General features: G+C 42.3%; 1 long non-coding RNA gene and 1 pseudogene across 1 annotated transcript in view; one reads left to right on the top strand and one right to left on the bottom strand.

Annotated features, from left to right (window-relative positions):
• Positions 1-2,058, top strand: part of LOC112443037 (uncharacterized) — a 41,303-nt gene extending 39,245 nt beyond the window's left edge. The window contains exon 3 of the long non-coding RNA XR_003031320.2: positions 1,435-2,058. This is a non-coding gene — a long non-coding RNA (uncharacterized lncRNA). The remainder of the gene's footprint in view (positions 1-1,434) is intronic.
• Positions 2,059-7,589: 5,531 nt separating this feature from the next.
• LOC112443045 (uncharacterized) lies at positions 7,590-7,768 on the bottom strand (annotated as a pseudogene).
• Positions 7,769-17,476: the final 9,708 nt, after the last annotated feature.

The raw sequence follows: 17,476 nt of genomic DNA, 5'->3' as shown, positions 1-17,476 counted from the left end.
AATTTCACACCTCCGTTTTTTGTGGTTTGTTTAGTCACTAAGTTGTGTGTGACTCTTTGCAACCCCATGGACTGCAGCCCACCAGGCTCCTCTGTTCATGAGATTTCCCAGACAAGAATACTGGGGTTGCCATAAGCAATACACACACACACACACACACACACACACACACAAGAATATTGGAGTTGCCACAAGCAATACACACACACATATGTGCACACACATATATACACATATATATATATTGCATCGTTCTTATTTGTAGACTCTGTTCCTGCCAGTCCCTTATTAGTCTAAGTCTATTTTCTGACCAATTTCTTGCTTTCTCAGGTCATCCTCCCATATTCACTCTGAAAATCTGAGGCAGTCTGCTGTAATAGAATTCCTTGCACCATATAATATTAGTCTTTGAAGTCGTATGTGCTGTACTCTGCTTAGTTGCTCAGTCCTGTCTGTCTCTTTGCAACCCCATGGACTGTAGCCCACCAGGCTCCTCTGTCTATGGGGATTCTCCAGACAAGAATACTGGAGTGGGTTGCCATGCCCTCCTCCAGGGGATCTTCCCAACCCAGGGATCAAACGCAGGACTCCTGCATTGCAGGTAGATTCTTAACCCTCTGAGACATCAGGAAAGCCCTTGGGGGTATTATATTACCTATATACATGTTTGGAGAGGTCTTCTGATTTTTCAACTTCCTCCATGAATGATGCTTCTTCTCCTGTTAAATCCTTTATGTTCCAGCCAATTCCCCATCACCTCCCTCTTCTCTGGGACTGTTTCCCTGAACTTCAGCATTCCCTTAACTAACTCCCATAGAAGCCTATTTTACTACTCCTGGAGATATTCTTAACAATGTATAAGCAACACTCACAGAAATGTGTATGAGATATTGTAGAATTTTAGCTCCAGAAGGTTTTCTGCATAAGGATTCTGTTGATGCTAGAATGAAATAAGTAATCAGAGGTAGGGGGCCATGAGAATTAGCTAAAATGCATTAACATTCATAATAACACAGTTACAGGTAGTACAGTATATGTGTAGTAACAGTCATTTACTCCTTGACTGTGTGTGAAGTCCCACTGTGTGTTTTAATGTAGGACCTTAAAACAACCTGGTAAGAAACAGAGCAAATATTGTTTCTAATGATAATCAGTGAGTGTGGCCTCCCAACCTCTCCCTTAATTTTTAAATGGGCCCAATAATTTAAAAACCAGTATTACTGGACAGAAGTAGTCTGGGCAGCATTGATATATCTTATACGGTAAGGGTAGGTGGATTTTGGCGAGGTGGTTACAATGGCTCTTTTTTATGCCTTGGAAGTCCAATTCTAAACATCCACTTCTATCGGGGACTTTGGGACTGCAATAACTGTATGAGATATGCTTTATTACACGGTGATGGAAGTAATCATGAAATACTTTTATGTCTTGCAGATGCTGGAACTTCTTCCCTTTTGATGTAAAATATAACATGAAGTCTTTGCATTAAAATCAGAGGCATAAAATTTGCTAGCATCTGTAAATATTTTATTCTTTAGGTACTCCCTGGTCCTGAAAAGAAAAGGTAGAGAACCTTGCCGGAATTTCAGTCATCACCTCCGTCCAAGAAGAAACCACCCGCGGTTTCTTTATCATAACAGCGCCCCCTGCTGCTTCAAAGCAAAGGCTTCGAGATTGCCCGTTTTCCTTTCAGTCTTTGAGAGACTCTGGAAACATGGCTGGAAAACATTATCCTCAACTGAACTACAGCCAGGGAAGTCTCAGGAGGGAATTCTTTCCTGACATAAAATTAAACCTGGCTTCAGCATATCTTTTGCGGGAGGGGGTGGGGGTGGGGGGTGGAAAGGAAGAAAACTTACTGTTGATGTTTCTTGGCTTGGCTTTCTATTCTGTTCTTAAAGCAACATTATGGGGAGGGAGGAGGGAGGAGGGTTCGGGATGGGGAACACATGTATACCTGTGGTGGATTCATTTTGATATTTGGCAAAACTAATACAATTATGTAAAGTTTAAAAATAAAATAAAATTGGAAGAATTAAAAAAAAAAAAAAAAAAAGAAGATAAAAAAAAAAAAAAAAAAAAAATAAAAATCTGTAACAAAACCTGTCATCTGCCAAGTCAGCCCCAAGCCTCCCAGTCTCTCTCAGCACAACTTTCCCTGTCTTGCCCTCTTCCGTCGCCGCACTCCACTCACATTTGGCAAAATTTATTCATAAACAGATGCCTTTTAACTCACCGGTGGTAGGAGCGGTGACTGACCGTCTCCGCTGTGGAAGGGAATCTGGTGCCAGGAGTCCCACGGAGTCCCAGGCACGGGGGCGGGGGCGGGGGTGGGGGGCACCGATGTGGCAGTGGGGCTGCGGAGGAAACAGGCCTCCAAGTGACTTGCTTTCAGCCTTGCTCAGTGGAGAGCTGGCCCTCGACTTCAGAGGTGGCTCAGGAGCAACTGGCAGCAGGCGATGTATTTTCAGGTCCAACTGGACGCACTGCTTGTTGAGAGCGGAAAATCTGGAAGCTGTGGTGGGAGAAGGCTTTTGCCTCTCCTCTGTGCCTGTGGGAGATGGTGTACTGAAGATTACCCTGTGACCTGATGCCACTGGTGAGAAGGTGCCGGGTTATTTATTCACCCAAGGGGCAGATGTTAGAATCATTGAGTTGATTGATTTATTTTTTTTAATATTGAATGGTCTCAACCAGCACTCTAATGTTCTGGTGGATGAAAAGGATCCTGCATCTCAAGATGAGCCCACACATACTTAATAAACCGGTGCTCGTCTGTTGTTCAGTCGCTCAGTCATGTCTAACTCTTTGCGATCCCATGGACAGTAACCCTCTAGGCTCCTCTGTCCATAGGATTTCCCAGGCAAAGATACTAGAGTGGGTGGCCATTTCCTACTTCAGGGGATCTTCCTGACCTGGGGCTTGAACTCATGTCTCCTGCATTGACAAGTGGATTCTTTACCACTGAGCCACCAGGAAGGATCATGGGCAGATCAGGGAGTCACCTTTTTCTCTAGCATGACCTTCCTTTCTATTCCCATCAAAAATAGTGACTTAGAAAGTTTGTCCATGTGTGTGAGGATTACAGCAAGAGAACTGCCACCCTTCAGCAGTTTTGTAGCACACAGCATGATCATTATATTAGGTTATACTGTGTAATAGGTTCTGGAATGTTCAGGCCTTGGTCCCTGGCTCTGAAGCTGCTACTCTCATTAAAATGCATTTGTAGGATGGGCTTCCCAGGTGGTGCTAGTGGTAAAGAACCCACCTGCTAATGCAGAAGATGTAAGAGATGAGAGTTCAGTCCCTGGGTCAGGAAGATCCCCTGGAGAAGGGCATGGCAACTGACTCCAGTATTCTTGCTTAGAGAATCCCATGGATAAAGGAGCCTGGTGGGCTACAATCCATAGAGTCGCACAGAGTCGGACATGACTGAAGTGATTTAGCATGCACGCATATATGCAGGATAATAGAAGGCAATGTTTGACATCATCTAACTGTACCCTGTGCAGACCAAGAAATTATATGTGATGCGCTCCACATAGTCTGCTAAGAAGGGGCCAAGATGGGGTGCTAGGATGCTAACACACTGAGAACTTGCCTGTGTGATCTGGTTTCAGAACTGCTTCTAACTGGTTTCCTTGCTTAAGAATATCTTCTTCAACTGGCTTATATAGGAGACCGCTTTTTGGAGGTGAAGTTGTCCACCTGGCTGGTGCACTGGGACAACCCAGAGGGATGGTATGGGGAGGGAGGAGGGAGGAGGGTTCAGGATGGGGAACACGTGTATACCTGTGGCGGATTCATGTTGATATATGGCAAAACCAATACAATATTGTAACGTTAAAAAATAAAATAAAATAAATTTAAAAAAATTAGTAGTAAAGTAATGTTTTATAGTGAACTGTGTTTTTGAAGGGAACAGCTAGCCAGTTGCCTAGCCAGGCCCTGAGGATGGGATGACATTAGTGATTGGGAAGTTGTCCTTGGAAGAAGGTGGGTTGAAGCAGAAGGGTCAGGCCAGAGGCAGTGGGAGTCACTTGGGAGGGTGTGGGAGGGCCTGTGAGGGATCACAGGTGGGGACACCTGGGCATCTTGGGGACAAAGGAGAGCACTGTGAGCTGGGGCTTGTTCCATAGGGATGGAAACTGGGGTCCTGTGAAAGGAGAGGTACAAGGAGAGTGGGCTCTGAAGATAAATCTGATTTCTCTTTCACAGTTTTCTGAGGCCTATCCTGAGAATTGGCCCTACACCCCTCTTTATCTAGATACTTAGAAAGTGACTTCATTGTTCCTTGTCCTAACAGGTGACTTTCCTCTCCATCCTCTTGTGTAGTTCTCAGAACAAAGACAAGAGAGTTGAGTCCCAGAAGAGAAGCCACAGTCAATACCAGCTGTCATGACATTAGCCTGCCTGTCTGTGTCTCCTACCTGGTTCAATACAGTCTTACTCTCTTCTCTACTCCTTCATTTCATCTCATATCCAGGCCACCCTGATGATCTCACTGGCCTGCTAAAAGATATTAAATGTTGATGTATGGTCAACTGAATAATTTCTCACCTGTGGTAGAACAATTTCTTGTTATCAACTATTTAGCCCCCTTTCCTGAGAGAGGACTATATATCCTCATCCACAGCAATGCAACTTTTAGTGTCTCCTGCGTTGGAGGGGTATCCCTTGTTCTACTGATGTCAGGCGTGGCCATATGACTTATTTTGGGCAATAGAATACGAGCAGACATGACATAGGTCTTGTCTCTGGCAGAAGCTTCGAAAGACATCGTATGTTTCTGCCAGTCCTTTGCCTTGGGGAAACCAGGTTTCTCAAGGAAGAACAGATCTTTCAGGCTGAGTCAAAGAATAAGTTGAGAAGACATATGATATGGAGCCATAAGAGCCACCAATATGCAACACAAATGAGAAACAAATGTCTGTTGTTGTAAGCCACTGAGATTTGGGGTTTGCTTGGTATAACAACACAACTGACTCATACAACTCCACTCCAGTTTATCCTCAACCTACTTTTCTAGACTTGCACAGAATTACAGCAGCACATGTTCCCTACACTCCTGCCAATCTAGAAGCATCTCCATTTCCCAGCCACTCTCTGTGTTTCTTTTTCCTTTTGGCTGCACCCCATGGCATGTGGGATCTTAGTTCTCTGATCAGAGATTGAACCCACATTCCCTGCATTAGAAGGCAGAGTTTTAACCACTTAGATCACTGAGTAAGTCCCTCTGTGTTTCTTTTATTATCTCCTCTTTCTCCTAGACCCCCATCTTGAACAAATCTTACTTTAGAGATTCTTCCAGCTAGCTCTAAATCTATCTTACCTACAAAACCTTTCTGAATGTCTTGGTTTGAAATGATTTTTCCTTTTTCTGAATTCCCAAGTTTATGCTACCAATCACTCTATTTGTTAATAATAAAAGTGCTATTTACAGAGCAAGTACTACATATCAGAGATAACTGTATATGTTTGTGTATCTTTGTACACTAGATGTTGATTTTTACCAACTGTGTTTGTATACACTAAGATTGGATAAAAACAAAAAGGCTTATTGTGGGTAAAAACATGTGAAAGGTAAACAAGAGGAGGTTGAAGAAAGTGGCAGGAGTCTTCTTACCACAGTGATTATCTGACGCTTGTGGAAGAAGATAGGGAGGATGGAAGACTGGATAGGAAGAGATTTTTTCAAGCTGCAATGCAATTCCAATGTTCTGCCAAGTCAATGGGAGTCTTTAAGCCAAAGTCACCTTTGTGGGCCAGAGGTCTTATAGCTCAAGTGATCTGCATTGGTACCAGTGTTGTGCTTGACTGTTAACTGGGAGCAGCCTTGTGGGAATAAATGATAGTGGATCCCAAACAACAAAAGCTGGGGTTATTCATCAGTAATTCACCCAACATAAAAGATGAGCAGTTCTTTACCATGGTCACCACATCAACATTAGCTTGTTGAATCTTCATAAAACTCCTATGAGGTTAGGGCTGGTATCAGTTTTGCTTTAAAGTAAGGACACTGAGGCCTAGAGAGGTTAAATGACTTTGTTGCCATCTCCCAGCTAGTAATGGGCTGGAGACTGAGCTTTTCCTCTAAACTACCACTGACTTCAACTCTTGTCTCTTACTAAGCCATCAATGAGTAAACGCACCTTAGTGTTGTCTGTAAGAAGGTGGAAACCTGGGCCAACACTAATCAATGCCACTCTTGTTTTTCTTGGATCCAGAAATGCACAAGCCTCCCTTCAATTTTTATGACATGCAAGCTCTTCCCCTGTGGGTCAAGGGATAGAATTAGACATTTTTTCCAGAAGACTATCAGGCACTGTTCAGATAAACTGTTATGAATTATTTTATGAATAAAACAGCTCATTAGAAATGCTTCCTAAAACCCCAAGGAAACAGGGTTCTCAGATATTTTATTCCTGTAACTCTTTTCTTTCTTTCTTTTTTTTTTTTTTAAGAGAAGGAAGTTGAGAATAGAGTGGATGAAGAACAAGATTTCAGAATTCTGAGCAGGGTTGAAGAAGATGTCCAAGAGAATATAGAGAGCCTTATGGGGTAAGAGACTGGAAAAGTGAAAGGGTTGGGAGAGCCTGGCTCCTTGTGACCATAGGCATAGGGTACCCAGAAGGGCAAGATGGAAGGGGCAGACCATTGAAGGTGTAAACATCTGATGGTCAGGCTTGAATTGGTGAAGAGCATGGAGCCTGGAAGGTAGCTGAAGCACTGGTTACCTAGAGATGCCATCTAACACAAAATGGGTAAAACTAATTCTTGGATTTGGGGTTGCTGCTGCTCTGAGAGCTACTGAAATAAAGGCCTTGGGTCAATGAGAGCAGTGGCAGAGCGCTTCCCTCGTAGCTCAGTCAGTAAAGAATCTGCCTGCAGTGCAGGAGACCCGGGTTCGATTCCTGGGTTGGGAAGATCCCCTGGAGAAGGAAATGGTGACACACTCCAGTGTTCTTGCCTGGAGAATAACATGGACAGAGGAGCCTGGCAGGCTATAGTACATGGGGTCAGCAAGAGTCAGACGCAATTTAGCAACTAAACCAAATAAAACCAAAGGGTGGTAATAATGAAGATACTCACCAAACACTTGGTTAAAAATCCATGGAGGTCAATGCCATACTCAAAAGAAAGCAACCCATGGGCTCCAAGTCACGCGTGCATGTTAAGTTGCTTCAGTCGGGTCAGACTCTTTGCAACCCTTAGGACTGTGGACTCCTAGGCTCCTTTGTCCATGGGATTTTCCAGGCAAGATTATTGGAGTGCGTTGTCATGCCCTCCTCCAGGGGATCTTTCCCACCCAGGGATCAAATCCTCATCTCTTACATCTCCTGCATCTGTAGGCAGGTGGGTTCTTTACCACTAGTACTGCCTGGGAAGCCCCCAAGTCACAGATGTGAGGCCAAAAAGGGAGGAAAAAGAAACCAAATCCTCCCTGTGACAGTATAGTGGGTGGAGCCAAAGCTGCATGAAACCTCCAGAGAAAAATTAATACCTCACTTGCAAGTGCTGAAGAGGAACAAAGAAATGAAAAAATGTGAGGAAGGCAAAATCTACATTTTGCAACTGTTGTTATGACAGGGAGTTGCACCATTTCTGGAGAATACCAGGTGTATGTGTAGAGAGAAGTTAAGTAAGCTCCTATTCCAATTCCCTGCTCCAAAAATTTGTTCCATTTACTGTATTGTCCTCAGATAGATGATACAGCTGGTAAGAACAGATACTATACTTGCTCTTAGCTAAAAGACCTGGAAGGGATTCTTTCCTGTAATTCTTGAGCCATTATTCCAGCCCTATTTCCTGCTGCACCTAATCAATGCTGGGTTGTTTTAGAATGCCTATTGTTTTGGTCTTATGAATCCATATCTTTTTTCTCCTGAGTTTAATTTTTCTTTTCTTTCTTGTTCTGTGACTGTGTTTCCCATTATTGAGTTGTGAATGGTCTTGCTGAGAGAAGCAAATAAGGACCAACTTGATATTTTGAAAGGATACAAACTACTCTCCCCTCCCAAAAAATTAAAGAAAGAAAACAGAAGGACTTTTAGGGCTAGGGTTCATTTTCCTATAAACAAATATAAATAGGAGAGAGAGATGGGTATATGGTATGATATATAGCTATATCATGTGTATGGTGTGAATACATAAGATAGACTTCTTTTTACTGTAGTAAGTGGAGTTTATGCAGAATTCTGCCATGTGGTGAAATCAAAAGACTTCCTAGGCTGAATGCTCTGCAAGAATCTTCTGCAAGGGAAATTTTGTTGTTTTTGTTTAGTCGCTAAGTGGTGTCTGACTCTTTTGCTACCCCATGGACTGTTGCCCACCAGGCTCCTCTGTCCATGAGATTTCCCAGGCGAAAATACTGGAGTGAGTTGCCATTTCCTTCTCCAGGGGATTTTCTTGATCGAACACATGTCTCCCACATTGGCAGGCAGATTCTTTACCACTGAGCCACCAGGGAAGCCCAAGGAAAAACTAAAAGACACCAAACAAGCAAACATACACCCAACCTTCCAGATCCTCCCTGGATCCTTCTATTTATCACTGTTCCCCTGACCACAGTGTATGGCTACCTTTCAGCTCTGTGTGAAGACCTGCCCGGGACATTAAAATGAGGGTGGGATCAACTCTGTCCTATAATCATTTTTAACTGGTTCTGTAAACAAGCCTAGTTTATGGGCTTATCATTAAAAGGCATTTTTGTTTGATTGCCACTTTAAGATGAACTCATTGGGGAAGATATTGTTTTCCTGCCTGTGGAAGAAAACTATCAAGCATAATGACATTTCTGGTCATTCTAATTTTATAAAATGAGACCCCCAATCTCTTAAGTCTTATTTCAGAAATTAAGATCTTCAGTCATAATATGTTAATTAACTCCAATTTGCATTCACAAATAAAACGTCCTCCATTTGCTAGAGCCGGAACTGGACAAATTTGTCTTTGGAGAAAAGGATATGATGAACTTCTTGCCTCTTCGTTCATCTTTCTCATCGGTCAACAGCTATTCTTTCTGACTTTGAGGTTAAAGATAGGAGAGGAAAGACAAAAAGGAAAGAAAAAACCTACTTAATTATGCTGTCTGTAAGCTGCCTTCTTGTTTTCAGAGCCTCACAGATGGTCCTCTAGACTTCCAACCTGCTTGGCTTTCAGATGACAGCAGTTCTCCTCATCTCTGATCTATTGTTCCCTTCATTCCTCAGCCTCTGAATTTCTGGTGCTTCCTCTTGCATAGATCTTCTCCAACCCAATTCCCTGTCCTCTGGCAGAAGTTCTTTTATGCATGTCTGTAGGATCCCACATAAAAGGACCCTGGACATCTCCACCTGGCTATAGGCAGCACGGATCTTGACTTGCAGTCAAAGAGGGACAAAGTTATCTCCTAAGCACAGTTCTCTCTGCTCCTCCAGAGCACCAGAGGGGCTTTAGTATATGTCAGAGGAACCTCCCAAACTCAGCAACAGAAGCAGTTTCTCTTAGAGTTTCTCCTTTGAAAGCTCTCCTACTAAACTCCAAGGCAGGAGCCAGCCTCACACTCACTCCTTGTCCCAGAGTGGAGGGTAGAACTCACAGTAAGGCTTTCTCTATCTAAAAGTGTTGAGTTAGTCACTCAGTCATGTCCGACTCTTTGCAACCCCATGGACTGTAGCCTACCAGGCTCCTCCTAGCCTTTCCCTTCTCCAAGGGATTTTCCGACCCAGGAATCAAACCCTGGTCTCCTGCATTGCAGGCAGATTCTTTATGGTCTGAGCCACCGGGCAACCCCTCTCTATCTAAAACTTTCTCTTAAATCTCCCTCTTAATTTCCAGTTGGGGAATCTTTATCCCCTTGAAGTGGGTGTGGTGAGGTTGCTCAGTCATGTCCAACTCTTTGGAACCCCATGGACTGTAGCCAACCAGGCTCCTCCATCCATAGAATTTTCCAGGTAAGAGTACTGGAGTGGGTTGCCATTTCCTTCTCCAGGGGATCTTCCCAACCCAGGGATCGAACCCAGGTCTCCTGTATTGCAGGCAGATGCTTTACCATCTGAGCCACCAGGGAAGCCCCAAAGTGGGTGAAGGCCCTAAATCATGTACCTGATTCCATGCAATTTACTTAGAAATTTGCATCTTGGTTTTCAGCTTCTCCCCTCACTTGATATCTGAGGTTCTTTATATGGCATCAGCTGAATCTTTCATTTGATACATTTGATATTATGTGTCATAACTTTTCAGTGTCCTCTGCCTCTTTTAGCACCTTCCCTGGAAATTTCCATGTTCTTATGCTGCATACTCTACCAAGTCCCTAAAGTGTGTCACTTCCTGGGGCTTAGCCTTCCTTGGTCCTCTTCATCCTTTTTTGACACCTTACCTGTTCCAGTCACCCCTCCCCCCATAAGCACCCCCATCATATTGTAGATTTGGGGTTCCAGCCTCAAAGCTCTGCTCTTTGCTAAGGGAGCTGCGGTGACTCTTGGGAATGCTGTGTCCTGTGTTCTTAATCCACATCGGCGCTGGGCATGTTCATACACTGTCAGCTGAAAGTGACAACTTGACTCAGAAGTTTTCTTGTTATTGTTCTTCTTGCTTTTACTTCTTAGTAAAACCCTTCTTACCAACTAAATAGCTCAATTCATTTGCTAGTAAAAATTTCAAACAAATAAAATAGGAATAAGTGGGAACAGAGTGAGAGTGGGGTCTGGGAGACCACCCATCTGGCATCCTCCAGAGCTCCACAGGCACTGATAACGAAGCCCAGGGCTTCGGGAAGCACACTTGGAAAATCTTGACTTTAAAACAAAATGTGACTTTTAAAACAGGAGCAAAGCATGGAAGATTGATTTGGGGGAAGGCTGTATGCCCCATAGTCCTTTAGAAGTCACACCATATGGGCCTCTGCCTCCTCTCTATGAAAATGAGTGAATGCTCGTGCCCCCAGCCCCGATTCCCCGCTTACTTCTGAGGCAATCAGCTTCTAAATGCCCCCTCTTGGCGAGACCTCAGTGCACTTTGGAATTTTGTTTATTTATTTCTCTAAAACCCAAGGTTCTGAAATGGAATCCCTATGATGAGACTCATAAAGGCAAGTGTGTCTTTTCTTTAAAAACAAAACAAAACAAAAAACCCCTAAACTAAAAACAAACAGTTCTCAAAACTTTATTCTTTGGATTATGTTTATGGCATTTTAGTGCCATTCCTTAAATCTCTAAACCGTATGAACTGCTGAGACTTGAACAGACTAATTATGTTGCTGGCTTTTTGAACCTTGACTGCCAGGGACTATGTTATTGCTTTGAGTTTTAAAAGAAGAGCCAAAATATCCCTTTACCTTTTCCATGTCATTTTTTTCCTGTACTGACACTGTGACATAGACATCATCTGGCCAACACAGAGGAATGGACTCTACCCTTCAGCTCTCCCACGTCCCAGCCACGTGGGTGTTTACACTTTCTCATACATATTCAGATTTTCTGGTCAGGCATGTGGAGCAAGTCAAGTGGTTGCTTCTTAGGGAGGAATTGGCAGGATGACTCCACTTCTTTTTGGGTGAGCAGAAAGATTCATGAAGACTAGAAGGAAAAGGATTCAGAAGTAACACTGGAAAAAGAAAATCATCTCTTTTCTCCCCTACAATCCTTTCTCTGTTGGTGACTCCATAAAAGCTGGTGTTTAGGAAATAGGACTGTTAAGGGCTCAGGTCTATTGAGTAAAATATGCTACCATGATCCTGACAAGCCACACACTAGGGATGATCAGAGTTGGAAAGGCCTGGACCCACAAAAATTTTGGAATGATTATCTTGCATTGCCTGCACTTTATCCCTGGGAGGAACAAAGTCCAGAGCTGGTGGTGGGGTCGGGGGAGCCAATGAGGAGGCTTGTGGGGCTTCTTGTGTGCTTTCCTTACCACCTGGGGATCCTTGATTGTTGAGCAGTCTGAAGAGAGCTGAGATTCTCAGAGCTTTGCTGAGGAATGACAGAAGACTGATGTGAGCTGTGGAAGCAGCTTTCAGGATGTGTCTGCTCTGAACAACCTCCTTGGGACATCTTAGGTGGCAAGAAACCCTCTGCACTAGTTGGACAACACTGTTTAAAACAATTGCTACCTTTAGAAAGTAACCATTTTTACTTAGAATTTATTTCCAGAGGATGTTGGACTGAAGGATTGATATCTAATGATTAATCTCTAGTAATTAACCTGCAGAAGGCAGAAAGAGGAATCAGCTTCATCACCCAGGATGTCAGCCCAGCTCCTCCACAAACACCCAAGAACACCCAGAACCACTTTTCTCTCTTTTGATGTTTGTAGTCCACACACACAGCTTGGCACACGAATATGTACTATCGTACACAGTGAATGATTGCTTTATGTGCTCTGTCTTAACTCCTCAGCAATATATTTCTTAAAAGCAGAGAATGAGAACATGTGTTACATTTTTAATGTATCACACAAGGCTTCTCAGCTCAATACTGAGCACAGAATGGGTCCTCAGAAAATCTTGGTTTACTGATCAGTGACTGGCAAGTTACAGTAATTATCAAATGCATCGAATAGCCTTATGGCCAAGCTTTGGTCCATTTCAGTTGATTGACAATACTAACCACAGAAGCAACCCACAGACATTTGGGAACTTGTGGTCAGTTTTATGGCATTCCAGGCAGAGAAACATAATCTGTTCAAAATGCTTAAAACTAACTTGTATATTAAATATGACTAATTTTTTCTTCCTTGTCCCTGAGGAAAAAAAAATTTGTTCTTTTGTATTCTCACTGTAATAAAACATAAAAGGTTACATGACTTTTTATGGAGCATTCACATTCCAGCTCTGCTATTTATTGGTTGTGACCTTGAGGAAATTATATAAATTCTGAATACCTCTCTCTCTCTCTCTTTTTTTTTTCTTTCCTCTCATCTTCAGACACCATCTGGAGAACTTCTTTGCTTGGAAGTTAAATTTCCCACTCTATACTGTTCAGAAAACTAGCCATTTTGAATTGATGCAATTCAAAATACTTCCACAGACATACAAACCTAGATATACATACCTAGATAGAGAATGACCCATAGATAGACAGATGGTAAATAGATGATACATGAATGATTATTCTAATTGCTCTGTTAAGAGGTTAGATTATGACTCACTGACAGTCTAGACCTGGATGGGTTGAAGTGTGCAGTTTGGGCTATATACTTGGGGAAGAACATTGACATTTGTACAAAGAGCAGAAGCATAGAAAATATTGAGGCAAGGAGGGAACCTGAGAGAGGAGAACAGGTGGTCAAAGTGGAACACAGGATCAGAAGAGGAGGAAGAGCAGGAGGCCCCCACAGGTAGAGTAGACCAGAAGGAGCTTTGAAGAGAAAAATTACTATAAAGTTATTAATTTGTTCACCATGGGGTATGTTGGGATCTTTTGCCTTGTGTCTCACCCTTGTGTCTTTAATAAAATACCCTTCAAGGTATTACACTCCCTGAGGCTTTTCTGTGAAAGTTCTTTCTGATGGGACTGTTTAGAGGATAAGTTTCACTTTCTTTACCTCTAAAATGATGTAATGATGGGGTTAGAGCATATAAGTAAATAAGCTCATGCTTATGAAATATCGGCATATAGTGATTTTTTACATTAACATTTTAAATACATTGTGAATTGATTTATCTATTAATTCAAGACTGCCTATGCTTTTACACTTACTATTGGTTAGAACTGCTTTTGTGCAATATCATGTTTGAGAGTGCAGGCATTAGACTCAGACAAACCTGGGTTCAAAGGATGACTCTGCCCCCACTCCCACTTTTTGTGAATTCAGGCAAATGCTCTCTCTTTTCTAATTTGTAAAATGGGGATATACCTACGTCTTAGTGATGTAGATGGTAGATAGATGATACATGAATGAAAGCAGGAGGGCTAAAGAGGCAGCATTGCAAAGCTGTATACTAAGAGTGCCCCAAAGAAAAACGATTGAACATTCAAGTGGGGGTAATTGGAAGAGATTTTAAGACATGGACAATTTATCAAGTTGTGGGTAGGAAGCAACACAATGGCTGGTGCTGTATCCTTAGACCAGCAATAGAAGATCTGAGAGCTGTGGAGAGGAGTAGGGAGGGGGAAGAGAGCAATCTGGAAGAACACTTGTGTGGAACAGAGAAGAAGGGAATCATGTGATGTGATCCACACTGGTCGCTATTTCTGGGCACAGAGCAGGCGTGGGAAGCAGGATGGAGACTAAGTACAGAGAGGCATGGGAAGTATCCAGCATAGAAATGACTAACACAGTGACTGGTGTGGTAACATGCGATAATTGATTGCACTTATTAAACAGAATGATCTTGAATCTATAGCTTTTTTGGTACCCCAAAGAAATCAAAAGAATATCTCATTTTATATGCCTGGAGAAATCAATTTGATTAAAATATTGGTTCTTGCCAAATTCACCAGGGGTCATTAGAGATCACTCATATGTAGCTCTTCCTCAGGAGTTAGGGGCAGTGTTTCCAGGTTCCCTGCTAAACTGTTTTTCTCATGACAAGAGTATAAATATGCTTCATGAAGAGGAACTGCACTGCCAGTGATCATATACCCTGGCTCGCTCACTTTCTATCATACTACCCAAGCCGAGGTGCCACACATCTTGGAGCCTCATGTATAAAAATAGTCTTCAACATGGAGGGACCTTAATAGTATTATGCTAAGCAAGATAAGTCAGATGGAGAAAGATAAATACCATATGAATTCACTCATATGCGGACTATGAAGACAAAATAAAACAAAACAAAAAAATGAAAAGCCAAAATAAAAGAATTAACCAAGCTAAAACAGACACATAGATATAGAGAACAGAACAGGGGTTGTCAAAGGGAAAGCAGTGGGGGAGGATGAAATGGGTTAAGGGAGCGACTGTATAGTGATGGATGGAAAGCAAGTTTTTGGTGGTAAGCACACTATAAGGTGGGCCTTACTCAGTAGCTCAGAGGGTAAAGAATCTGCCTGCAATGCATGAGACCTGAGTTTGATCCCTGGGTTGGGAAGATCCCCTGAAGAAGGGAATGGCTATGCACTCCAGTATTCTTGCCTGGAGAATTCCATGGACAGAGGAGCCTGGTGGCCTCATCCATGGGACTGCAAGGAATCAGGCAAGACTGAACGACTAACACTTTGGTGGTCCAGTGAAATGAAAGTCTTGAAAAAAGTCTTTCTAATTTAAAATATACCTGACCTGGGTTTTGGGGCTAGACTCTTAAGTACCTACTTATGTCTTATTGCCGGTAAAAGTGCTAATAAATAATGTAATTTTCAGTTGTTTTTGATGTTAAAGGAAATAAATGTTCATACTTAAATATCTTTTTCATGTATGAGTTTTAGGATAAAAACATTAAGACCACAAAGATTTCAGTGAAATGAGATAACATTTGTGAAATTATCTGTCACAGGGCCCAGGATACGGAGGCGTCTTAGCAGATGCTTGCTTCCTTCTGGAGGCAGGGGAACTTCTGTTGCTCCTGAACTTGGGGGTGGAGTACACGTTTTACCAAATCTGTTACTCCATTTACACAGTTCTTCCAATTCCATTCAACAGAAGCCATGTGGGCAGTTTGCAAAGTCCGGAGCACTACCATGAAGACGAGTGATGATTTCTGCAGATTTTCCAAGTGTTCTCCACTATAGCCAACAGAAATAATTACAGAAATAATTCCTACATTATCTTACAAAGTGCGGTGTTTCATAAACTGTGCTCCAAACCAATGCGAGCATCTGCAAGATATCAACTGAAGTCCCTCAAAGGAGATACTTCTGGTCAGAGAAATTTGGAGAATATGGGGTTAAATGAGACTAAACAGATTCCAAATTACCGGCCTTCTTTTTGTCTTTTATCTAATAACCTGTGCTGTGAGTATTTTGGATAAAAGTTATACATCTAAGATTTTCTAAACTTACTTTATCACAGAACCATTCTAACCCTCAAGTTCAACTAAACACACTTGGGAATATCCAGTGTAGTGTAGAAAGACTGGATTTGATTTTCATAGAATCCTCTAAGTTGACAGAAAAAAATACAATTATCCCCATCTTACAGATAAGACAAAGGAAACTCTCAGCATGATAACTGGCTTCTGCATGGACTGTAAAAAGATGGAGTGAACTAAACTATTAAATAGGCTCTTCTGTGGAGAATTTTAATTTTCATTCCTTTGCAGCATATTGCCATCTATATTAGTTTCCTATGGCTGCTGAAACAAACCACCACAAACTAGATTTCTAAACAGGGATTTTTTTCTCCCTCTCACAGTTCTGAAGGCTCTGAAGGAGAATCTGTTTCAGCCTTCTCCCTGGCTTCGGTCATTGCCAGCACTTTCCAGAGTTCCTTGGCACTCCAATTTCTGCCTTTGTCTTCACATGAGTTTCTTCCCTCGGGTGTGTCTCAGTCTCTCTCTCCTTATAAAGGCACTTACTGGTCATTGGGTTTTCTAATTTACTTTGCTACAGAAAGGCTTGTATGTGCAAGCTTGAAGCCCTCGTTTTTCTAGACTAGAATCAAGTCTTTATTTTATGATCCCAAAGTGATTTTTCTTCACCCCTTTTAGTCAGAGTAATTACCTTTGTTTGAATATTTGTCAGCTAATTTATTTCTCTTTATTTGAATTTACCAGAATTCCATGAAATATTCTAAGCAGAACATACCCATTTGACGCAAAGAGGTTGTGATAAGAATTTCCTGATGATTCTCTGGATTTCCATGGTTTTTGGGTCATGCCAAACTTTTGGGACAATCTTGGTGAAGCTGTTAGAAGGAGTATTCTCCCCTTTCAAGACTGCTCAGTTAGTACAGTTTAAGTCTAGAGCTGCTGGTAGCTGTCCTTGTCACTTCTCAGAAGAGACCACTGAGCATGGAGCCAACATCCCAATATTGAGGAAGAAAGGAGGAAAAGACAGAGGAGAAGGAGGGCAGGAGAAAAGGGAGGGGAAGGAGAGATATAATAAACCTAATCATATTATTAGGTTTATGTATAGTTATTTATAATATATATGTAATTATAAAGCCTAATATAATAAACCTAATCCAATTGAGGCCCTGGATCCAGCCATCACTGAACTTCCTTATTATAAAGGACAAAAAAATTATTTTTCATAGGTAAGCTTCTATATTTTGCCTGACATTGTCCACGTATTCTTTTCATCCAAGTTTAATCTGCTAAAAGTGAGGGAGGTGGAGCTGTGAGCATGCACTTGCTTTGGGTAAGGGTGTGTTCAGTTCAGCTCAGTTCAGTTCAGTTGCTCAGTCGTGTCCGACTCTTTGTGACCCCATGAATCACAGCACGCCAGGCCTCCCTGTCCATTGCCAACTCCTGGAGCCTACCCAAACTCATGTCCATTGAGTCGGTGATGCCATCCAACCATCTCATCCTCTGTTGTCCCCTTCTCCTGCCCTCAATCTTTCCCAGCATCATGGACATTTCAAATGAGTCAGCTCTTCGCATGAGGTGGCCAAA

Source organism: Bos taurus, chromosome 20 (genome assembly GCF_002263795.3).
Source record: "Bos taurus isolate L1 Dominette 01449 registration number 42190680 breed Hereford chromosome 20, ARS-UCD2.0, whole genome shotgun sequence".
Lineage (NCBI taxonomy): Eukaryota > Metazoa > Chordata > Mammalia > Artiodactyla > Bovidae > Bos > Bos taurus.
Note: the sequence above shows the minus strand (reverse complement) of the source record. Positions and strands in the feature narration are given on the sequence as shown.